The sequence below is a fragment of the Trachemys scripta genome, chromosome 10 (assembly GCF_013100865.1).
Source record: "Trachemys scripta elegans isolate TJP31775 chromosome 10, CAS_Tse_1.0, whole genome shotgun sequence".
Lineage (NCBI taxonomy): Eukaryota > Metazoa > Chordata > Testudines > Emydidae > Trachemys > Trachemys scripta.
The window spans coordinates 12,588,788-12,614,237 of NC_048307.1; the positions used below are offsets into that span (position 1 = coordinate 12,588,788).

At 38.6% G+C, this 25,450-nt stretch overlaps 1 protein-coding gene across 6 annotated transcripts in view; it reads right to left on the reverse strand.

Moving 5' to 3' along the window:
• Window positions 1–25,450, reverse strand: part of GPR146 (G protein-coupled receptor 146) — a 65,736-nt gene that overhangs the window by 18,089 nt on the left and 22,197 nt on the right. For all 6 annotated transcript variants that reach the window (XR_004647457.1, XM_034784058.1, XM_034784057.1 and 3 more), the window contains exon 2: window positions 4,136–4,262. The gene's annotated coding sequence lies outside the window, so the exon portion shown is untranslated. The remainder of the gene's footprint in view (window positions 1–4,135; window positions 4,263–25,450) is intronic.

Consider the following 25,450-nt stretch of genomic DNA (forward strand, 5'->3'; position numbering starts at 1 on the left):
CCACTATATTATTCTATAGATTATAAATAGGAAATGTTGGAGTCATTCTTTTACCTTTTCTAATGTCTAATCTCCTCAAGTCAAGTGGCCACTCTTGTCATTTGAGCCTGCACTCAAAAACACAACAATGTAAAACTCCAGAGCCGACAATTCCACTCAGTTCTACTTCTTGTTCAGCCAATTGCTAAGACTTGTTTACATTTACAGGATATAATATTGCCCTCTTCTTATTTACAGTGTCATCAGAAAGTGAGAACAGGCATTTACATGGCACTTTTGTAGCCGGCATTGTAAGGTGTTTACGTGCCAGATATGCTAAACAATTGTATGCCCCTTTATGCTTTGACCACCATTCCAGAAGACATGCCTCCATGCTGATGACGCTCGTTAAAAAAAATGCGTTAATTAAATTTGTGACTGAACAACTAGGGGGAGAATTGTATATCCCCTGCTCTGTTTTACCTGCATTCTGCCATATATTTCATATTATAGCAGTCTCGGATGATGACCCAGCACATTTTGTTCATTTTAAGAATACTATCACTGCAGATTTCACAAAACGCAAAGAAGGTACCAATGTGAGATTTCTAAAGATAGCTACAGCACTCAACCCAAGGTTTAAGAATCTAAAGTGCCTTCCAAAATCTGAGAGGGATAAGGTGTGCAGCATGTTTTCAGAAGTCTTAAAAGAGTAACATTCCGATGCAGAAACTACAGAACCCGAAACACCAAAAAAGAAAAATCAACCTTCTGCTGGTGGCATCTGACTCAAGATAATGAAAATGAACATGTGTTGGTCCGCACTGCTTTGGATTGTTATCGAGCAGAACCCGTCATCAGTATGGACGCATGTCCCCTGAAATGGTGTTTGAAGCATGGAGGGACATGTGAATCTTTAGTGCATCTGGCACATAAATATCTTGCGACACCGGCTACAACAATGCCCTGAGAACACCTGTTCTCACTTTCAGGTGACATTGTAAACAAGAAGCGGGCAGCATTATCTCCTGCAAATGTAAACAAACCTGTTTGTCTGAGCGATTGGCTGAACAAGAGGTAGGACTGAGTGGACTTGTAGGCTCTAAAATTTTACACTGTTTTATTTTTGAATGCAGTTTTTTTGTTCATAATTCTACATTTGTAAGTTCAACTTCCATGATAAAGAGATTGCACTACAGTACTTGCATTAGGTGAATTGAAAAATACTATTTCTTTTGTTTTTTTTACAGTGCAAATACTTGTAATCAAAAATAAATATAAAGTGAGTACTGTACACTTCGTATTCCGTCTTGTAATTGAACTCAATATATTTGAAAATGTAGAAAGCATCCAAAAATATTTAAATAAATGGTATTCTATTATTGTTTAACAGTGCGATTAATTTTTTTAATCGCTTGACAGCTGTACTTTCCATATTACAATGTCATAAAATCATTTATGATTAAGAAGTGGTACAGACAGAACCCCAGTTCATCACACCATTTTAATCAACTTTATAGATTTTAAGAAAGTGTTCATTAGTGTCCACGGAGAGACTCTGTGGAATATTGCTAGAAGCTATGGGACACCAGACAAGCTGATCAACATAATAAGGAGTATATATGATGGAAGTAGATGCATAGTAAGATCAGATACAGGCCTGGGTGAGTGGTTTGATATTGTGACTGGAGTTAGACAAGAGTGTTTGTTATCAACAGTCCTCTTGGCGTTAACAATAGACTAGGTGATCAAGTGATCATTGTGGACAGTGTCAAATGGGTTAGCAGGGATGAGTTACACAGCCTTGACTTTGCCGACAGTATTGTTTTACTAAGTATGACATGGAACGACATGTGGCCCTTACATCAGAGGTAGAACAGGAAGCAGCAAAAATTGGATTGAAAGTAAAAGCTGAGAAAAAACAAGTTTATGAAGGTCGGAAACTAGACCACAGATGGAAAGGTGTACGTGGCTGGAAGAGAAATCGAACAGATAGAAGAATTCTGCTATCTGGGGAGTGTGATGACATTTGAAGGTGTCTGTAATAAAGATATTCATATGAGATTAGGAAAAGCAAACACCACTTTGGAAGGATGGACAACATCTAGTCAAACAAAGGTCTCTACACCAAGCTAAAAATCAGACTATACCATGAGATTGTACTGAGCAAGCTGCTGTACAGAACAGAGACTAGTCAAATTTTCCCATAAGTATTTCTGTGCTTTCTTGAATGCCCCCCCATATGTGTGGGGAAAGCATTCCATAAAAATCCAGAAAGCCACTACATTATTCTCCTTCAAATCCTTCTGAAAAACTCAGCTATGCTGGGATGACTACAAAACATTTGATAATGGCTAGGCAGTTGCCACCTATATTAATTGTCTCACTGTTATCTTGTTCTCTCTCCATCTATCTGTTGTATGTTTTGTTTGGCTCTCATCATATATTTAAACTGCAAGATTTTGGGGCAGGGACCTGTCCGTTGTTTGTTTACAGTGCCTAGCACAAAGGGGCCATAAATCCTGATTGATGCTTCTATATACTACCCCAATACAAATATATAATAATGAAATGATCAGCAGTGAAATAAATATCAGTACTTACAATTACATTGTAGTCTTTAAATTGACTAGTAATTAATTTATCACACAGCCAGGTTTTTTGCAATGGATGACAAATTGTTTTTACACAGCGCACGATGTAAAATATATATCAGTGCTGAACCACAGTTAGCAACAGGGACCTTGCACTGGTGGGATCTCGTATATGGAGATACACCTATCTCATAGAGCTGGAAGGGACCCTGAAAGGTCATCAAGTCCAGCCCCCTGCCTTCACTAGCAGGACCAAGTACTGATTTTGCCCCAGATCCCCAAGTGGCCCCTTCAAGGATTGAACTCACAACCCTGGGTTTAGCAAGCCAATGTTCAAACCACTGAGCTATTCCTAAACAGGGACCTTGGGACTACTAGAACATAAATTTAAGCATATGCAGGATTGGGGCCTAGATTTAGCTTTTTCAAAATATGTACAGTTCTCTTTTCCGTTCCTTGAAGGTCATTATTACAGATCAAGAACAGAAATTCAAAGGAATTATCTTATTCAAAATGTTTGACTGCCATTTTCCTTGGCTAATTTGGGGACCAGTCCAACTTCCATTGATTTCAGTGGGAGACTTTTCTTTTGACTCTAATGTGAATTGAATTGGGCCAACAGAGTGCATCACAAGAATGTTACGGTGATAAAGGAAATAGCATTTTTGTCCTTTTTTTCCTGGTTCTTTAATTTATAAAGAGAGTCCTAAAGTTCAACTGACAGTTAAAGTCCTAGTGTACGCGGGGCCTAATTTCTATTAGGTGCAGTAAGAAAATACACACAGTGATGAGCATAGTTTATTTACCTAATCAGCTTAAAAAAAATAGTTTATTTGAAATAGTTTATATTTGTTATTGCTGAAAAGTACTAAGCAAATCTGTATCATGATGAAATTTCAGTCTGGCTTACTTTCTGTTGTAATACAGAGTAAATGAAAAAGCAGGTTAATAATTGGTTCGGTGACTAATTGGTTTTGTTTCTGACTGTAGTATATTGCAATGTCTTTCAACTACTTCCCAATTATATTTCACAGTACAGTTTACTGTAGTTTTTGCTATTGTAGCTGTGAATAAAATATTATGTAAAAAAAGAACATTTTTTTCCAATAAGTATACTGGTTTTTCAGGGGATGTATTTTTTCTGTTTTGTTAAAAGAATAAACAGACTAAATTCTCTGCTGGCAGAACTCCATATTTAAAATAAACAATGAGGGGTTAAAAATAAGGATATAATTAATTTATCTTTTAAAATTGTACAAAAATGAAAAGAAACAATAGTTGAAAAATCAAGGTTAATATGATGGAAATGAATGAGGATTAATGTGCGCACAAGAGAGTCTACTGTAGTATTTTCCTTTGAACAGTCCATAATCAAAGCAGCAACATGCACACATTTTAAAAATATGGTTTCTCTTTCTAGAGGTGCATCATATAAGCTGCATGTTGTCTTCTGATGAAGAAACTATTCAGCTCCACAGAGTTGGTGTTTGTGTTACCTAAATCATTATGCAGGCTGCTTGAAAAATGAGAGCAAGCTACAATGTGAACTGGTAAAAACTCACCCGGTAAGCACGACCCTGTTGTTTGAGGCTGTAGCAAATGGGTTTCTTGATCGCAGGCAGAAACATTTTGCTGGTATTGGAACCTTTTTCAGAATAAGTTCAGCAAAACCTCCGATATCTCATTTCTCTATTAAGAATAAACAATAGCAGAGCTTAGAAAAAGAACGCTGACTCCACTGCACCACTCTTGTTAGTGTTACTGAACTCTGTATATACATGTGACTTCCCCCCACACATACACAGACATGTATAATCCTTTAAGCTTTAGCTGCATGCTCTGATTGGCTGAGAGGTCTATTACAAAAACAACCCCTCCACCGTGATATCTCTAAGTGATTAAGTCAGGAGGGTTAAGGGGCATTAATCATGGGGTCTGATCGCTATTCTGAGGCCTATTCTGTGTAACAGTATGCACAATTATGTACACTTTGTGGGGGGGGGGTGTTTAAAAGCACATATTAAAAAAGCATTATGCTGGTTTGAGAACTGTTAGACCTATAATACAGTTACATAACATAAAGCAAATACTAAATGGATCCAGGGTATAACTAAGGTTAGGGGTGAAAATAAGAGCCATTGTACTTTAGGGCAGTCTTTAAAACATGCTTACAGTGGTTTATACTACTGTAATATGGCACGTTCTAGGAACATGTTCAGTCATTCAACAAGAATATGTCATGATTTTAATAACAAGATATCACTAAGGAAGACTATATCAATTGCTCATTCAATGTTATAAACATTTTTTATTTTAAACTAATGAGATTTTAAGTATCTAAATTAGTTGCATTTGAATAAAGAGTGTATTGTACATTGATTCCAGTTATTTAGCTTGGATTCACCTGACCCTGAAATAATTTGCCTGTACTTCAGACCATAATGAGCAATTTAATTTATGTAGGTTCTCCTTCCTCCCCTAAGCAATAATCAGCAATGTATAACACAACTTTTTATTAACAGAAGAAGGGAGTGATCCTCCTCCCATTGAAGTCAATGGGAAATTTGTCATTAATGTCAGTGGGAGTAAGATTAAGCCCAAAATGTATTTTTTCAGCTCCTGAAACCATTAGTTGCTTATTTTTATTCTTAAATTATCTTGTAAGATAAATCTTCACAATACAAAAGACATTTAAATCAACCTAGAGTGAACAACTGAAAAGCAGAACCGTATATTGTTTAGCAGTATTTACAGGTAAACCACAATTGCCTAATTAAATAATGTTGTGGCTTATTGAGGAGATTAGACATTAGAAAAGGTAAAAGAATGACTCCAATATTTCCTATTTATAATCTATAGAATAATATAGTGGCTCTGGGAGCTCTGCTGTAGTTATGTCTGTCAGCATTTCCATTATATGCTCTATTGTTAGTTGGCTGTTAAGTTGTTAGATAAGATGCACATTTCCCCCCGCAGAGTTGTATTTATATGGAGTAAGAAAGGTTCGGCAGCTCTGGATGATGATTTTTCTATTGTTAAAATGGCTTGTACAATTTTATATTTATATATGAATTACACTTTTGGCAGTTAGCCCATTATGTGGATAGGATTTTATTTATTTTGTATTTTGAAACACACAAAAATTTGATCTGTTGTGATTTACAGTTGAGAAAACACCCAGGATGGATGTAGAGATTATAAAATGTAATGTGAAATATGCTTTACTGGTGAATTCATAAACCTCAATAAATGGGCTTTGTGGAGACAACAAATGTAAGGGTTGAGGGATGAAATGGTTCTCCCCCTTCCATCCGTTAGCCAGACCACAAGGCTCCCTTGCATGTTTTATTCTACAGCTGGAATAGTGGCCACAGCTTGTGTTATAGGGGTCTCTGCACCCTGTGCCTCAGTTAAGGCAGGATCCCATGTCCCATGCCCCAGTAGTTCTCACTTTAGCCTGTTCGGAGCTCCTCTGAGGCTGCTTTGCACACTAAGGGCATGGCTACACTTGCAGATGTAGAGTGCTTTGAGTTAAACCCGCCTTCGTAGAGCGTAGTAGGGAAAGCACTGCAGTCTGTCCACACTGACAGCTTCAAGCGCACTGGCGTGGCCACATTTTCAGCACTTGCAGCGGCATTGGGAGAGGTGCATTATTGGCAGCTATCCCAGCATGCAAGTGACTGCAACATGCTTGTCAAATGGGGGGGGTTGGAGTGTGACTGGGAGTGTTGTGTGTATGTGGGGGGAGAGAGAGTGGGTTTTTGGGGTGCTGAGAGTGTGTCAGCATGCTGTCTTGTAAGTTCAGACCCCCTTTCCCCCTCACGCCTCTCTCACTCACTCAAAGCAAACAGTAAATGCTTGCTTTTTCTCAGAGCTGATAAGCAGCCGGCTTCACCGAAACGGAGCTTTGAAAGGGCATTTCCGCATTCCTGCAGCTGATTTCACAACAATGATAAGAGTGGCCACTTGACTTAAGGGGATTATGGGACATTTCTGGAGGCTGATCACAGCGCAGTAACGCAACACCTCGTTCACACTGGCACCACGGCACTCCAGCGGGGCGCAGCAAAGGTTATTCCACTCGCCAAGGTGGAGTACCAGCAGTGCTGTAGCTGCAGAGTCCGAGCACTCTACGTGCCCTGCCAGCGTGGACAAGGAGTGAGCGAGGGCAGCCGGGGCTGCTTTATTGCATTGTAACTCGCAAGTGTAGCCAAAGCCTAAGGGTGCATCTACACTTCAACAAAAAACCCTGGCAGAGCGTCTCAGAGCCCAGGTCAAGTGACTCAGGCTTGTGCTCTGGGGCTAAAAATAGCAGTGTAGGTGTTCCTGCTCAGGCTCTGAAACCAAGCAACAGGGGAGAGTCTCAGAGACAGAGCTCGAACCTGAGCAGGAACGACCACACTGCTATTTTTAGCCCCATAGCACACTCAAGTCCGTTGACCCATGCTCTGAGACTTGCTGTTAACAGGGGCTTCTTTTGTCCTGTAGACGTACCCCTCAGAGCCCAGGTCTGTAGACTTGGATTCGTACTACAGAGTTTAAAATAGCAATGTAGACATCACCACCACCACTTGCTGGGTTTCAGAGCCCAAGCTCCAGCCCCTGGGGGAACGTCTTCACTGCTATTTTAGACCCGGGCTCTGTAGACCCGGGCTCTGACTCATCGTCACAGGGGTTTTTTTGCAGGGTAAATGTACCCTAACGTACCCCAGCTCTCCACCCCCATCTCCAACCAAGCAGAAGCATTACAGGGCTTGAGTGGTTCTTAGAGCTTTGTGGATCCTCATCAGCATAAATTTCAATGTTAATTTCTAGGAATACTATCAGTCAAATGTACAATTTTGTTGATGTTAGCTTGAGGAATATACAGTATGAGATATAACAATGTCGTTGGTATAGTCCCCTTTGACGATTCCATAAAGCTGTTGCATGTTTCTAGTTAGAAGTAATGTGGATAGCATAAAAGTCTTATTTGATTAGAGCAGAACCTTGACTACTAAGTGCATTGTAATGGCTCAAATGAAGCTGAACTCATTGAATGGTTCAAATGAAGTCTCTTCTGGAGTATCAGCAGACCTGATACAGTCAGTGGAAAAGTCAGGTGTGTATTCTGTATACAAATGTTAAATAATAAAAACAGTCTTGTATGGACTTTGGTTTTGTTCATGCAAGTATGATAAATAAACATTAGGTTTTTAAGGAATGTTTAATAATATATATAATACAATAGCCTATATCTGCTGAGTTAGGTTAAAAATGACTAAATCAGTTGAATTCATCAGCAGACTGAAGAAAAAATAGGGCTTAGTTGTTTAATATTTTTGTGGTGGCTGCAATATAACTTTATATTTACTCAAGTCCATGTGTTGAAATACATTACATTTTCATTTACTTGTGTAACATTAGTAAATTAGTGGATATACAATAGTGTCATTGCTATATGGTATAACGTGTACAAACATCAATGGGAGTTATTGACACATTTGGAAAGCTGAATGGAGGTACTTCTCAATAGTGGTCATGCTCTTAGTTAATATTTATCTAATTTTTCCAGTATAATATCTTTCAGTATAACTGTTTAAGCGTAAGAGAAATAGTAAATATAATAATAATATTTGGATCTATTGAGGTCTGGTTAATTCATTTGTATTAGGTGTGTGAGTATTCAAAATATTAATTAGTATCCAGTCATAAAAATATTCATTTCGTGAATTTGGTAATTAATGTAAGAAAAATTGAAATTGAGATTGCAGACTGGCTCTCATGAATGAGACTAATTTGCAAGTTTTAAATTGTGAGGTCTTAAGAGCAGGAACTGTTTTCCTATATGTTTATAACTTAGTATATTTGAGGGGTTTTGTTCATTTTTCCAGCTACCAAACAATTAAAATTGTTATAAAACTCAAAAAAAAAAAAAAAAAAAAAAAACCCACCAAAATACCTCAATATGTTGCAACTTTGACTATCCAAATATTTGAAGCCATTAGAGTCTACACTTCTACTATAGAAACCCAGCCAGTTTCCCTGTTGATAACAGGACTGAGGGGTCTCACACCGAGCCAGCTAACTTGGGAAGCTGGCTAGCAAACTTCTGAACCTTCCTGACACACTTGAGGGACATGACCATGTATTTAGATAACAGGAGTGAGGAGGATGGATAATTGAGGTTCTATTAGAAAAGTCTGTGCTATACACAAATCTTTTGCTCTTTGCCAACAATGGACAAAATCCTGCTATTCTCATTCATGCAAAATTCACACTCATTGGTAGTTTTCATGAGTAAGGGGAGTAGGATTTGCCCCAACATAAAAACCTTGAGTATGTAACAGCCCCCCCTTCCCATCCATTGTTCCACGCCTGCCCCAGCTCCAAAAAAAAAAAAAGGGGGGGGGGTAATCAAACATAAAACCCCATTCTATTTAGAGTTGTTAAATCAGTTTGCTTGGTAATTGAAATCTTTTCGTTCCTATCTCTGATATGAAGAGGTGTTGCAAGATTCTGCAATAATAAGACCCAGTCCAGTTCTCTTTGAAATCAGTGGAAATACTCGAATTGATTTCCCTGAGAGTTGCATCAAGCCCAAAATGAAGTGCTATACTCTTAACTTTTGAAGCAGGAAGCTTCTTCTGAAAGTTTTTAACTGGAAAAACAATTTAGGATGCTCACACTAGGACACTCTAACATGGAAAAACCTAATTGGAGTTACATTAACATAGATATCATTTTTGTTTATGTGCGTGCATCAACATTTTATGACTGAAATCAGATTTCATATTTGATAGTTATCACATTAAAATAACAGTGCTAATCTAGATCCGTCTCCACTTTTTAGTTTTCTTATCTAGAGAGCTTTCAAATGCCACTAAAAGCAGACCCATATCTCTTTAGTGTTTTTCCAAGTACACAGCAAAAGTGATATTGGCCTTTTCATGTTTGTAACCGCAAAAACAATCTTTCTTCTTGATGTGCATAAACAACTGGTGAAAATTGCATTTTATATATATATATATATATAATATTAACAAAGTACTACCCTTCAGTCTATGCAAGATAAGGATTTCATAGTTATGGAATGCAAATAATCCAGAGTATGCAGAACTGCACCTTGACATGGCTTTATATTACTCATAATACAACACATTCCTGACTCATATTATTACTAAAGAGACAACACCTTGTATTGCTAACTACAGCAATGGAAATAAGCCTTGTTTTGAATTTGGCAATTTCGTTCTAATTACTAAACAAGAGTATGTGTGCTCAAGATAAATGTGAAAGCCAGGGCTGACAGGGTTTATAGTTCTATAAACTATTCCAGTATTAATTTAAAATTCAGGAACAAATCTATAGTCTCTCTCAGTGCATGCAAACAATTTGAATTCACTTTAATACGTATGGCAGGTTCATATAAAGATAAAATACCTCTATGCGGAGGATTAAGTAATAGTATTATTTAATATATAACCAACAATATGTTTCCGCATAATTCTTAAAAGCGTGAGATTTTCCTTACCCTTTGTTGTATCCCTAAAAGAATTTGAAACCCTCAATCTCCAGTTATGCTGGAGTGGCAGCTGATAAAATCCTATTGCATTCCATACAAGTGGATGTGGTGCTAATGGCCAGAGACATGAATATCTCTGTCTCTTGTACTTAGAAAACCTATACATAGGCTTATTTGCATTTGATCTCTAATCTGAGTGGTTAAAAGGGATCTACTAAAGTTCACTGTTCGGTCACTCCTGGTGTAGATGTATTTGGAGACTACAATGGTGCTTCAGTTTGCTTCTTTGTTTTTGCATACTTTTGGTAATTATATTAGCTGTTGTTTAAAAATGTCATTAAAAGTTAAATCAGTTTATTTAGCTATTCGGGACTAATTCAAACATGTATAATATAATACACTGGTCCTTTTTATTAAAGCAATTGCCAACAGGGTTCTTTTCTGCAGACCTTCAGGAGGTCGAGACAAGGGAAATGCCCCTTCCCCTCAACCAATCTCCTTTCTCTTCTCCCTTTATCTTCCCTCCTTGTGTACTTCCTGAAGATTGTAGGAAGAGAGTCCTGCTCCTGCAGACATTAGGAGATCTGGGCATGCAGAGGTGACTGTAAGGAGACAGAGTCTTTGAGGGAAAACTCCTAGTGCTCATTGGTCCCTCTCATGAACTTGGGGGCCCATCATCTCCTCTGAGACTTTTTAGGGCCTAATTAAACTGGTTTTGGTTCCGCAGGGGCCTAATGAGCCTGATTTGCCTTATTTGGGGCTGAAGAACCTCCTAAAGCTCTGGTGCACCCCTCCAGCCTTAGTGTTTTTCTTAAGGAATGTTGGTAGCCCAGATGAACATCTTAAGGCTCTGGAGTGGGAAGCCACAAGCCTCCTAAGGCTCCAGGTCATAGAATCAGAAATGTAGAGCAGAAAGGGATCACAAGAGGTCACCAAGTCCAGCCCCTATGCTGAAGCAGGACCAACTATACCTACACTATCCCTGACAAGTGTCATCTAACCTGCTTTTAAAAGCCTCCAGTGTGGGGGATTCCTCAACCTCCCTTGGAAGCCTATTCCAGTGCTTAACTACCGTTCAGGTTGGAAAAATTTCCCCAATATCTAATCTAAATCTTCCCTTGCTGCTGATTGTACCTTTTACTCCTTGTCCTACCTTCAATGGACAGGGAGAACAATTGATCACAGTTCCCTTTATAACAACCCTTAAAATATTTGAAGACTGTGATCAGGTTCCCCCTCAGTCATCTTTTCTCAAGACTAAACATGCCCAGATTTTTTTAACCTTTCCCCAAAGGTCATGTTTTCTAAACCTTTTATCATTTTTGTTGCTCTCCTCTGGATTTTCTCCAACTTACCCACATCTTTCCTGAAGTGTGGCGTCCGTAATTAGACACAGTACTCCAGCTGAGGCATCACCAGCTCCAGGTAGAACAGGACAATTACCTCCGATATCTTATATACAACACTCCAGTTAATACACCCCGTAATATTAGCCTTTTTTGCAACTGCATCCCATTGTCGGCTTATAGTCAATTTATGATGCATTGTAACCCCCAGATCCTTTTCTGCAGTACTACTGCCTAGCCAAGAATTCCCCGTTTTGTTACTTGTGCATTTGATTTTTTCCTTCCTAAGTGAAGTACTTTGCACCTGCCTTTATTGAATTTCATCTTGTTGATTTCAGAATCAATTCTCCAATTTGTCAAGGTCATTTTGAATTATAATAATTATGTTGCTCTCTTCCAAGGTGCTTGCAACCCCTCTCGGCTTGGTGTCATCTGCAAGTGTTGTAAGCCTACTCTCTACTCCATTATCCAAGTCATATATGAAAATATTGAATAGTACCGGATCCTGCACACACCCCACTAGATGCATCTCCCCCCCGTTTGACAGTGAACCATTGATAACTACTCTTTGAGTACAGTCTTTCAACCAGTTTTCCATCCACTTTATAGTAATTTCATCTAGACCACATTTCCCTAGTTTGCTTATGAGAAAGTTATGTGGGACTATGTCAAAACCCTACTGAAATCAAGATATATCACATCTACTTCTTTCCACTAGGCCAATATCCATGATTTGTTCTTGACTAATCCATGTTGGCTATTTCTTATAACACTGTTATCCTCTGGGTGCTTACATCATTTAGCCCTCTGCTAAGGTAACCTTTTTTTAATATCTGCCTGATGGGAGAACATTGCAGGCACCAGTGGAGGGAGCCTTCAATCACTAGAATTCCCTTCACAGGATCCTGGGTTAGGAGGGGGAATGAGAAAGGAGAAGTGCTTGAAGCTGGGGGAGAAGAGAGGGGCTCATCATTGCTCTCATCTCCCTTTATGAAGCCTGGAGTGCAGCAGTACCCACAGAGATGGGTGGGGGGACTCCTTTTTATGGACCATAGGAAGTCTGTGGCATGAGGACAGTGGGTTGAAGATTATGGTTAGCTAGCAGGATTTCATGACCAACAGACCAAAGTGTCTTTCCTCCCCCTAGTTCCTAAAAATATGTAGGATTGAGCCTCCCCCCTTGTAGTCTCCTAATTTTTGCAGAAAATTTCCACACACAAATCTTTAAGAACATGTTAAGGTTTCAATGATGGGAGTACATATTCCTTTTCAAGGATGTTAAAGAAACCTAAGAAATATAGATTTCAGAGTAGCAGCCGTGTTAGTCTGTATCCGCAAAAAGAACAGGAGTACTTGTGGCACCTTGGAGACTAACAAATTTATTAGAGCATAAGCTATATGCATCCGAAGAAGTGGGCTGTAGTCCACGAAAGCTTATGCTCTAATAAATTTGTTAGTCTCTAAGGTGCACAAGTACTCCTGTTCTTTTTAAGAAATATAGAGTTAAAGCTGCAATTCTCAAACAAGTCATCCAAAAAGTTATGCTGTTGTTACTTAGGACTGCTGCTGAACAAGAAATTCAGTCTGTTAATGTCTCTCTCTCTCTATCTCTGACAGGTGTCTCTGTGGTGTAATTTCAACCGTGGTTACACTTGTATTTGAGAGGAAGGGAGAATGGAACAAAACTGCAAATTGAGCTGTGTGGATTAAAATTGGACTGTTTGCAATAACAGGAAATTCAATGATTTGTGACAGTAAAGTCATTTAGTCAGGGAAAGGAAATAAACAGCCCATATACGAAGTGGGAATGGGGGAATCTAACCAAGAATCCATGGCCATCACATTAAAGCAACCTTATTTTAATCCTTTCTCCTTACTGTCTTAATATTAATTAATGGGATTGGGGGGTTGGTAATCAAGCACTATAGTTGCTGAGGGTAGTTAGGAGATCTGGAGAGCTGTCCAGACGGGGTGCTTGTCTTAAGAAGTGGTCCACAACATGAAAAAGTTTGAGAACCACCAATATGATACTTGTATACTCACAATTTATGTGTTAGGTTTGGAAGACAGTGGCATGTGGTTTGATGGTTTCATCATCATCATGTTCCTATTACACGTCTGGCGTTTAGGGCAGCGACAAAGCTCCTCCACTCCTGTCTGTTTCTGGCAGTATTTGATGGTTTAATACTGTTATATTACAGTGCTCTGGCATAAAAGTGGCTCATCTTTCTATTTGCAAGTTAGACTAATGTGAATCAGTCCATATGAACTTTACATATGGATTTACATCTTTGAAGAAGAAATGTGGCTGTGAAAACTCTTGTGTGTGTATGATGGAGTGGCGGGAGGGTTAACTTATTGACTAAATATAGTAGGAAAATGTTAGAAACTAGTTGGACCTATTCTAGAGTTTGAATTTTTGCTTCTAGATTGTAAAATGCATTTTTCCTTTAAGGTAAAGGTAAATGGCTTTTTCAGACATGGCTTGTTCATATGTTATACAAATCATCTTTACCTCCGTTCAGTCTATGAAATTTTGGCATTTTCTGCAGTGTAGTCTGAAATCCTAGAACAAAAAATACCTACATCTTAAGTTCACAAAAAATTATTTGAACAGAAATAGGAAGGCCTGAAATGGCATACAACTGACTTGTTTTAATTAATGAATTGTTTGTTTCTATACTTAGCAACCGCAAAGATGGGGAGGGGGTCACTTTAAGGTGACCTGAAAAGTTGTGCATAAGCAGCCATCTAGGGCTGCACTTCAAAAGGAAACACCCAGAGGAACAACAGAGAGGAAACTGCTTAGCAGTCCAGTCAGTTTCCTTTTGCACTTCTTGGGTAAAGTACAGGCAGAGGGAAACCAACTAGGATTAGTCAGTTTCCATTCATATTAGCCTCTGAACAACCAGCTACCTGCAAGTCAGACTAAAAGGATGGTGCAATAATAGTAATTTTTCCTTAGCATCCACTTGACTATAAATAGCTTGATACTAAGGCTTTGTGTACACTGCCAATTGAAGGACAAAACTTTTGTTGTTCATAGGTGCTTTAAAAAAGCTTCTTCTCCCTTTCCCCCGAAAAACAAAAGTTTTGACGTGGCAAGTGGCAGTGTAAACGGCTCGTTGTCCGCAGGAGCGCTCTACTATCGACAACGCGAACCCCGCTTGTAGGGGTGGAAGTATTTTGTCGGGAAAAGTACCAACAAACAGCTTTTACACTGCCCGAACGGTGTTCAGTAGGAAGCACCAATGGTGTTCTTCCTAAGAACCTTTCCAAATGACTGATATGTACCTTCTCAGCAACAGGGAACATAGATCATTTAATCTACAATTTAATTCCATCTACAAGTATAAAAAGATATTTTCTAATTGGCAGCCCCACAAATTCCCTCTTGGTCCTTTTCATCTCATGCATCATCACCAGTCACAGACTCTGCTGGCTAAATAACACCCGTACAACTCCATTGTCTTCTGATCATGCCTTCAGTGACATCTGTGTAACCCAATTAACCTTAAGTGAGTTTGCATAGGTGTGACTGCTGACATCCTCTGAAAACAATAGCACTGCACAGGAGTAACTGAAGGTATAATTTGGAGTCCAGGACCAGTAGTTTGATAGCTGAGTGAGAAGTTGCAGAGCCATGACTAGAATTAGGGGGATGAATTAGGAAATGCACGCAGGAAGGGGAGTGTTTCCTGGTATGCTTCTCATGGCAAACACCTGAGAAGACAGTGCTTGAGGCTTTCATTTTGATTCTCTGGCTCCGACCCCCTACGGAGCTTGCCAAACTTGTTTTGGGTAGCAGGTCCAAGCTTGTGAGCCCCTGGAAGAAAGAACTTTGGTTGGATTTAAAAAGACATGCACTCCTTCAACAGGAGCAAACAGGTTACTGTGGCTGAGACTTAGACCCCAGGCAGGCAGTAGGGTAAGATACACATGCATGGAGGCCACTTGTTGTTCTAAAATCCTTTTGTCTTTTATGCTATGCTTTTTTCCAACTGTTAAGATCAAACAACACTTTTAAAAGGCTCTTTTCGGTCATTTGGACCAGAGTTTGGTGAAGGGACAAACCAGCTTTTGACAGCTGTAGCCTCTTCTGCAAGTGCAGAGAGAACATTTTTGTTGTGTCATTTTATTCAACTAGCTCAGTTCAATAGTTCATTCAAAATTAAGAAACGGATTGAGTCATTGTAATCCATTGGTCATACATTCCCAAAGGAAAGAAACACAGGAACCCAACTAGGCCTGCTTGGTAAGAATGGTCAATATGCAGGGTACTGTAGCCTAGGACCCGGTGTAAGTGTTGGATAATTTCAGGATTGTACCCCAGAACATATAAGTACATGAGGTCTAACACCTGTGTGGTGTACACCAGTGAGACCAGAAGAGGGGTCAGAGATGCAGCTAGCCCTTTAGCCATGACACACACATTTCATTATGCACTGCAGTTTAACAGTAGCGGATGTCCTTAGCACATGTGAAGTTCATTAAGGTAGATCCTTATGTTCACTCTTCTTTGCTACAGTGCCAATATATATATATATGCTTGTTTCTGCAATTTTCACTTCATGGATCTGAAGAAGTAGGTTTTTTACCCATGAAAGCTTATGCCCAAATAAATCTGTTAGTCTTTAAAGTGCCACCGGATTCCTCGTTGTTTTTGTGGATACAAACTAACACGGCTACCCCTCTGATATTTGCTACAGTGGTTATCTCAAATAGCTGTAGGGTGGTTAACAATCAAAGGGGTTTTAAAAAAATAAAAAGGGATTTTTTAAAATTTAAATATAGGTTTTGTTTTTTAACAAAAATTAGAATTAAATTTGAAATTATGACAACCAATGTTAAGGCCTAAACTTAATATAATTATTAAAATCATTTCAACTAAAGAAAGAAAGAGCAGTACATGTTGGCATCTAAGTTTTACAGAAAGTCAAACCACTGAACTGATAGAAGCTGCTGGCTAAGTGCCTGAAACCAGAGTCTGTTGAAGTGCCAAACCAACTATTGACGGTAGTAAGCCTCTCCTGCAGGTGCAGAGAGACTATTTTCTTCATTTCAGTTTATTCAACTAGTTCAATTCGGTGACTAGTTCATTCAAAGTTAAGAAACCAATTAGGAGTTAAATAAGCAGTAAAAGCTTATTTGCCTCTGCCCAATATATGAATAAAAATGGGTACAAGAGAGGGATGCAGTCACCAGAAACAATCAGTTCCCTAACTTCAGATAATACTGCCTGTGTTTAATAAATCTGTTACTTTTAAATGCAAACTTTTGGAGCAACTTTTTGATAAACTTTTTTCTTATGTATATAGCGTTCTTAAGGTACTTTTGTTTAATTAAAAAAAATTAAATGATATTTTTATACGTTTTAATTGAATTTGAATTTCCATCCAAATAGAATTTGACACAAATCACAATTTAAAAGAAACCATGGTCTAGTAAATAAGAAATGCATCATTCACCATTTTCTAGCATAACAAAAAATGTAACAAAAATTAAGAAGCTGAATAAATGTAAGGTAAGCTATATGACTGCTTAAACAAATATATATAATTATAATGTATCCTTCTGGTTAGTAAAAAGTAGCACCACTTTTGTTCTACATTTAGTTTCAAATCAACATGTTTTAATGGTTACAAACCAATGAGATTCAATCTTTCTTTAGGAAAATAACTGAAAAGTATACATGCAAAACAAGATTAAAAACCATGATTTAAATCAAGGTTAAAATTGATGATTTAAATCACTTTGATTAGTAGTTAAAGCCGTCAACGGAAGATTTCAGTTAAGAGGTGTGTTGTCTTGGGTTATACGTTATCCACAGCTATTTTCTATGATTATTTGTTTAATTTATTTTACCACCATATTAGTAAAACAACATGTCTGTTTTATAATAAATAGTAACAAAAATTAGAGAGAGCCTGAGTCAACTCTGGGCATTTTGTTTGACTCTCATCACTTTTCTCTTATTAAAACCTCAAATGTTCTAGATAGAATTAATTTGATTTAAAATGTAGCCATCATCGGTATCAGTTTTGACCATAAAATGCAGAGATTTGATTCTGTCAGTTCATGAAGCAAAAGGAGAATTGTTTTACTTCTGTTTATCTGTTAGTGTAAACATTCCAGTTCAGAGTACACCAGAAAATAAGGTCTGAGAATGGATGGTGCAATTATTCTTTATTGCCGAAGTGCAGTTATTTTTGGAGCTGTGGTAACCTACTTGATTGTATAGGAGCCAATCACCCCGCTCTGTGGAAAAACCCATAGGATGTGGAAATGGAGGAGGGAAAACTCTACCAGGGCATCTTTGTGGGGGTTTTCTGGGCTTGTTTCACTGGAAATAGAGGAAAGTTGTGCCCCTTCTGAGCCCCTCACAGAATGATTGCAGTTTAACCTCCAAAGTCTACAGATTCCCCAAGATCTGCAGAAGCCAAGGCAATCTACACAGAGGCCCTGTAGCCCTGGGACTGTTTGCCTTACCCCTTTCCCTTTGTCCCTTGGCAGCTAGGCTACAGTAATGTTTGCCACAGGGAGTATAGTGAATGTCTTTTGGTGCAGCCTCTTTGCTGCTGACTTTCCTTACCCATCAAGACTTGGGAGATTTGTGTGGAGGGATAATCTTGTGGGGAATAATCTGATGCATAAAAAATTGTCCTGGGATCTTGTTATCCTGCCTGAGGGTCTACATCCTAGTACCAGTCTACTCTGTCCCTTACAATACAAATGATTTTTAGAATCTGGTGCATTTGTAGGGAGCAAAACATCAGTTCGATCTCCATTTAATATGACCAAATCCCCAGTTAACAGAAGAAAGAAAGTAGCATTTAGCTTATTGTTTATCCTGAGATTGCTATCTGAGATGTAAGTGTCAGAATAAAGAGGGAAAACACCATAGCATTTTGTAATGCCTTATATATTTAGTAAATGCTAAGAGCCCTAAATTGCTCTTAAACATCTTTCCTTCTGGGCCTCCTTGATATTTTCCCCACTATTCATATTTACTAAAATGCTGATACAAAAGTTGAATTGGGCTGGCCTTTGTGCAGAAAGACCCTTGTGAAAATCAGATGTGTGGAGCCTTAGGCAGATTTCCAGACGCTACCCATTTGCACGGTGGGGTTAAAGGGTCTGGCAGCTGAGTGGGTTGCAGGTGCATGACTTGGGGGGTTGTTTTGAAAGCAGAATTCTTCTAGGCCAGCTATGTAGGGAGTAAACTGGTAGTCATCTTCTCTGTAAGCTCTGGGAATATGTGCTCATTGTTGGCCTTTTGTTAGTACAGCCCCCCCTAAGTATGGGTCCCTAGGGAGCAGGCACTGGCAATGGGTTGGCCCGCAGTGAAGAATTTAAACTAGACATTTGTGTCAGCATCGCTCAGCTTTTAATCTGTCTTTTTCACCTTTCATCATAAAATAGATTCTCAGATTTAGTGTGGTTCAGTAACACAAAACATTCATAGAAATATTATCACATGTTAAAAGCATAAAGTGAAAAAGGAAGTGCATCATTTATTATAACACCATGTATACTAATGGAAAAACATAGCGTGGGCTGGAAATTTGATAAGAGCTGAATTCAGAATGTTTCCATTCCCAAATATGCCTTGGGGCCTCTTGCTATAAGCATGTGGCTAAGGAGGCCCTATTGTAAATTGACATAAACATTCGGCTCCTGTTTCACAATCATTGGTTAGAAATAAATAAATATATAGTGTTACCTTTTGTGATATTGTGTATTCTTTCTCTCCAATAGGAATCAGAGGTAAAAAGAGACAGTGTAGTCTAGTGGTTAGAATACTCAACTGAGAGTCAGGATTTCTAGGTTTTTTTTGCTCTGCCATTAAATTGCTCTGTCATCTTGGACATATTTTTATTCCTTAGTTTCCCTATCTGTAAAATGGAGATACTTCACAAAGGTGTTTGTAAAACTAAAATAGTGTTCACAAAGCACTTTAAGGCTTTCAGATGAAAGGCACCATAGAAATGCAAAATATTATTTATGTATTACATTGTTTAACTAGTGATTTTATTATGTGCACACAATTCATTAGGAGCTGGACTGAGAACACCAGCTCATCTCATATTAACCAGTGAGCAGCCATCAGATAGTAACTTTCTGTAATTATGGGCCTAAACTGGATTCAGACTGATGAATGTTTATCTAATTACCAGGTACCCTGAGGGATGAAGACACCCATCCTGAGACTATTTTGATTTGCTTGCATTGTAAATCAGACAACTTTTGGTTGAAAGAATAGTTTCTTTATTAAGTAGACTTAATATTTTAGAAATTCTTTAGCAAAAGTGCTAAATATGGATGATAACTAAAATGCTGAGCTTCATACATATTGTTCTTCATTTCTTTAAACTGGTAGAGACAAATAATGAATTTTGCAGTTTAGATACTTATAAATTGATTTTCAGAAGCTTTATTGAAGCCAAGGAGCCCTTTTGTGAGATGTTTCACATAAGCAATTTTCATGGACCAAAAACCAGGTTATTCAGTTTGTAAGTGCTGCAACTACATTTTCAACATGTGCATAAAATGTGTGGCTGCCAAGAAGAATATAGTCCATATTAAAGAGACAAATGCTAGGTAGTATGTGATTCTTGTGAGAGTTTTTAAAATTTCCCATGTTGGGACATAACAAAATTTTAAATTGTATGTTATCAACATTTTCTTTCTAAAACTTCTTCTTTGCAATGACCCTAAACTAAGTTTTTTAAAAAAAGAATAATCTGTTGTATTTTGGAAGGTATGTTACAGTATACGTGAATAAAATATGACCCAACATACATTAGGGTAACACAAAAGGCCCAAAGCTGAGTTGGGTTAAGCACCATCATTTCCCACAGATACCAATGAGAGTTGAAGATTCTGGGCATTTCACAGGTTTAGACATTGAATTACAGAATAAATTCTTGCTCTTATGCTGTTAAAAAGGATACAGCCAAAGGAGGAGTTAATTTTCAGCCTGTCAGTGGCAAATATCCATTGTTAAACAGAGAACAATACCTGGATATTCCCAGCTCAAACTAAAGGAAAACAATATTCCATCTTGTTTCTGGGGCTGAGTGATGTAAAACTGGTCAGTTTATAGCTTGAGAATCACCCACAAAGTAAGGGAATACCCACACAATTATATTCAATAAAAATGAAAAAAATCTGTGAGCACTGGAACAATGACTGGAAAGGAACTGTTTAGGTGGATTGTTCATTTTTGGAGGAAAGGTCCCAGTTTGATCTCCTTTCCCCACCAAGATCCCTGACTTCTGTTGTTCCTTCTTGATCTGGGGAAGCATCTACTTCATAGCATTAAAAAGCAAAAAAAAAATATGTAGATATTGGCTTTGCACTGGGCACTCAGGACCAGATTCCATGATCTGGCCAAGCTGTGCTGAGTGTGGAAGTAAAGGTGGCTTTAGGACACCATTACACTCTCTCTAATCCCAAGGCTAGCAAAGGGTGAGTCTCTGGCATGAGGCTGAGCACCCTTTGGGCTGTTTGGATGAACGCCTGGCTGCCCTAGGACCCTGGGGCAGTTGGAGCAGCTGGAGTTCAGCCAGATGCAGCAGCTGTCTAGCTGAACCCATACGCTGTGAACTTGAGGAGAAGTGGCATAGGAGCTGCAACCTATGACACCTGGGGATTCCAGAGAGTCTTCAGATAGGCTCTTAATCTGGCTTTCTGGCTACTTAGTGCTGCCAGAGCAGGGGCCAGAATCTGGTCCTCAGTTTATCTTGGAAGAATTTGGAAGCTTCTTCCCCTTTATGAATAAATCTCTATCGGATGGGAATGTTTTTGTTTGTTTTATGTTTTGTTTTTTGCCCATCTGGCATGGCTGGAGGCTAGATTTGAAAAAAAAAGAAAATCTGTGATTTAGAATTGATTAATTAGGTAATAATTGTATCATGCTTTAAACATGTAGAGGGCTATATAAGTGGCTATTATGTATTTATCTTTCTTTGTGCCAGGTACAAGAATTTGGGTGATATCTCTGAATAGCGAGGAAGTTGTCTCATGTCGGAGAGTGACATTTTGATTATTCTGCCTGTGAGAAATATTAATATTCACAAAGGGAGATTGTATATGCCCTCTCAATTTAGAGTATCTTTTAAAGATTCATTTAATACTTTCAGAGCCAACTCATCCATGAAAGAGAGAGAACCTGTGCTCTCTTATTTGACAAAACTCCTAGGGCACTCCAGATGATGGAATGTCAAGGCCATCCAGTTAATGGGAAGTTTAATCCATCTGTTTTTTCAAGAGTAATTAATGGGTCTGAAAAGCCTTCCTGGTTCTTTGGGGTTATTTTTGTCCTATTTTTCTCACAACGTGAATCGTAACACTAGATCAGGTTTAGAATTCACCACTTCCAACCACTGTCTAATGGATCAAACTGCTTGCACAGAATATGACATTGACTGCTTCATGGTGCCTCCTGTCAATATGAATGGTTATCTTTTGGCATCCCCCCAGAGATTCTGGGGAGCAAAGAATGCTCCCTCCACTTTTGCTGGTTAGTGTTATCCCACTACTAGATGTCTGAGTGTAAAACTTTTTAAATTTTAAATTAATGGAGATATCCTATCTCCTAGAACTGGAAGGGTTACATTTGAAAATCCCAACACCACTTAGTATTTTTTGTCAGTTCTATATTGTATCAATAATAAAGTTCTGTAGATGCTCCAAACAAAATATTACCAAATTGGAGGTTGAAGAATTCTAACGCAGAGTAACAATGTCAATAAGACCTGCTTTGTGCCACTTTTTTTTGTTCAAAATACCCCAGAAGCTGAGATGCTTGGCATTTATATGAAAACATGCAAGACCCTATGTCATCAGATTTCTGATGTGCTTTACAAAATATTTAATTCCTGCTCTGTGTGATTGGATATAAATAAATTGGCAGCCATTATGTGGCTGCAACATTCCATGAGTGTTTGCTCTGGAAGCAGTTACATCTGTGGTGACATTAAGTGAGAGAAGGCAGTTTGGCCAGAATACCAAAGTGTTCCCTTTTTTTAATGCTCTCGTGGGATCTTTAACTTCAACCTGAACAACTGCCAGAGCTGGCAGACTGGACTTGATTTAACATCACACTTTATGAACAGCATTTCTCCCAGCTTGCAGTGTGTCACAACCCCTATTTCCTTAGCTACGATTTGAAACCTGTAAACCGTCGGATTCAACTGAGCCACCAGTGTCCTCACTTTAACCTGATGCATTTCTTTTGAATATATTATTCAGTCCGGGTTCTGGTTTGGGCAGATAAATGGAGAGTACCTCCCAACTTGCAAAAACAATCATCTGCTAACTAAGCTGAAGCAGTTTTCAACTCATTCACCCCACTGAAAATACTCTGTTAACATAAACCTCAAGCATATTGTTAAATACAGGACATCAGATTTTTATAAATAAAAAATAATTTATTGTCAATAAGGAAAGGGTAGCTTTGAAGGAAAGTACTTTCTGATCAAAACCAAATTACACTATTTCAGTTAAACACAATAAGCTAAACAAACAAGAGTATTGCTGCAGACAAGATTTATAATGGAAGATGGTGTAACTAGTTTGACTTTGGAACCCACTGTGAGTTTCTGTGCGTTTTCCACAGTGTAATACAGCTAATATTTTTCACTTTTGATACAGTACTTGTGTAGTTTAGAAACAAACTTCTGGGTTGAAGTGGAATCCTGTGAGCTGTAAAGAGTTCTCATTTTCTGGCCCTGTTCAACCAAATAAAATATGAGGGCTGACAAGTCTAAGTTAGAGTTTAACTTTTTATTCTGTACATAGAATTGGACAGACAGTAAGCAGTCTTTTAATCTGGCCAAAAAGAAACTGGCAGATGCTGCTGCAGATGTTTGCTATTGTGTTGCTGGCCATGTTGTGTCTGTTCTGCATAGATAAAAATTCAGCAGATACATCACTGTCAGAGTTGAATGGCTTCAAATTTAATTTACTGTATTGCTGAAATCCTAACATCTCTGATGACCAATTCTTTCCCAGGGCGCTGGTTTTCTCTGAAATTGTGGATGTGCGTGACATACATTATGTCAGCTCTTCCTGACTTCCTCAGTCTTATCAGTAAGCAGTCTCTTGAAACATACAGGAATTGTGCTTCCACAGATCTCTTGATGCTGGCTGAAGGCCAAGCAGGTATCAGGGGGAGGATCTTTTTGGGCCTCTCTCTCTCCAACACAAACAGCATACATGCTAGCTGCCCAAAGGAGACTGATTGAAGCGAAGTGCTGAAATCGGATAGCATGTATTGGCAACAACAGCACACGCACAAAGGTAAAAGAAAATCCTCAATACAGAATTATTGTTTATAGGAAGAGTGGTCTTACAAAATTACCAAAAGCAGGGATGTTGCAGAAAAATGGAAAATGTACTAGTCATCCACCACTATATGGGTAGGCTTGGCGGGATTTGATTTTTTTTTTTTTTAATAATTTCAATGGATATTTAAACTTTTTCTTTTGTTTTTTCTATTTTAAATTTTCTTGCAGGAAATTATGGAGGGGACCCATCAGTAAGGGGTCAGGCAATAATTACTTAGTGACAATAGGTGCTAAGATTCAAAAAGTTAAAGCTTATAACTTAAAACTTGTCAACATCACATGTCAAAATATACAAAGTAAATATTCTTAAATCAAACTCTAATAATTTCTCAAGCAGCTTTTTGCTTACTTTGCCTCTCTATAGAGTTCATTATTAAAGACGGAGATATTTTTTCCTGAGTTTGTATGTGTGTGGTGAAATTGACATTTACTGATAAAAATCTAATCTTTCCAAGCCTATGTATGGGTTAGTGAGCCATGTAACTCCTGTTATTACATACACACTGATTAATCATAGCACATACAGCAGCCTGAACCATCACTCCCATATGTCCTAAAGACTTCTTTGTTGTTGTTGCAACCTGCATAAATGGAAAAACCACTTTTCAGACCCTGATTTGTAGAAGTCCTTCTATAATTAAGTTAGACTTCAAAACTTTGAAACCCAGATACAATGTGGTGTAATCATAATTTTCTAACTATACTTATGCAGATACAATGGTTTTTATTTTCTGATAAAAATGAAAGGATTTACGAAAGGGTCAAGTGTTGAAATACTACTTTTCAAAGTATAGCTTAGGGCTGTTGGCTAATCAGCCAAACTGCCTTCGCAGACTGAAAGATAAATTGCTTGAGAAGTACCTACTAGTACAGTAGGTACAGTTTTTTTTAAAGGGGCAATTCAGAAATCTGATTTTTGTTCCGTTAGTCTGCAGACAGAAAAGGCATGGTATGTGTGGAAAGTTACTGCTGAATGTGAAAGGTAACTTACAGCGTGGGGAATCAAGTTTGCATTCAGATACTGAAAATCCTATGGGGCATGTTTTACTTTAAATTTTTTAAATAAACAATTCAATTTGATGTCAACATGCTTCCTAGTGTGAGACTGGTAGAACTCCCCAATCTCTAAAAGTTATTTTAGTCTCTAAGGGCAAAACTAGCGGCCAGGGACATAAGCCATATTCCCCCAACAGTGGTTTCATGCCTCTCTGGACCTTCAGTCATTTGAACATTCCAGTCAGTTCCTTCTTCATCATGATAGTTTGTTGAAGCATTCCAGTTTGTCTTCTTTGTTTAATGTCCCTATCTTCCAGGCTGATTCTTTAATTTAAAGTTAGCAGACTGTGATCTCTACATGTACTAAACAGAAGACTGTTGACTGGACAATGGACTCTGGCCCTGCAGGTGCAATGGTTCCTTCCTAATCTTTTGAGCATGATCTCGATGTTTTAGCACAGGGTGGGCAAACTTTTTCGCTCGAGGGCCACATTGGGGTTGCAAAACTGTATGGAGGGCCGGGTGGGGAAGGCTTTGCCTCCCCAAACAGCCTGGCATCCACCCCCTCCCACTTCCTGCCCCCTGACTGCCCCCCTCAAAACCCCCCAGCCCATCCAACCCCCCCACTCCTTGTCCCCTAACCACCCCCTTCTGGGACCCCCTGCCCCTAACCGCCCC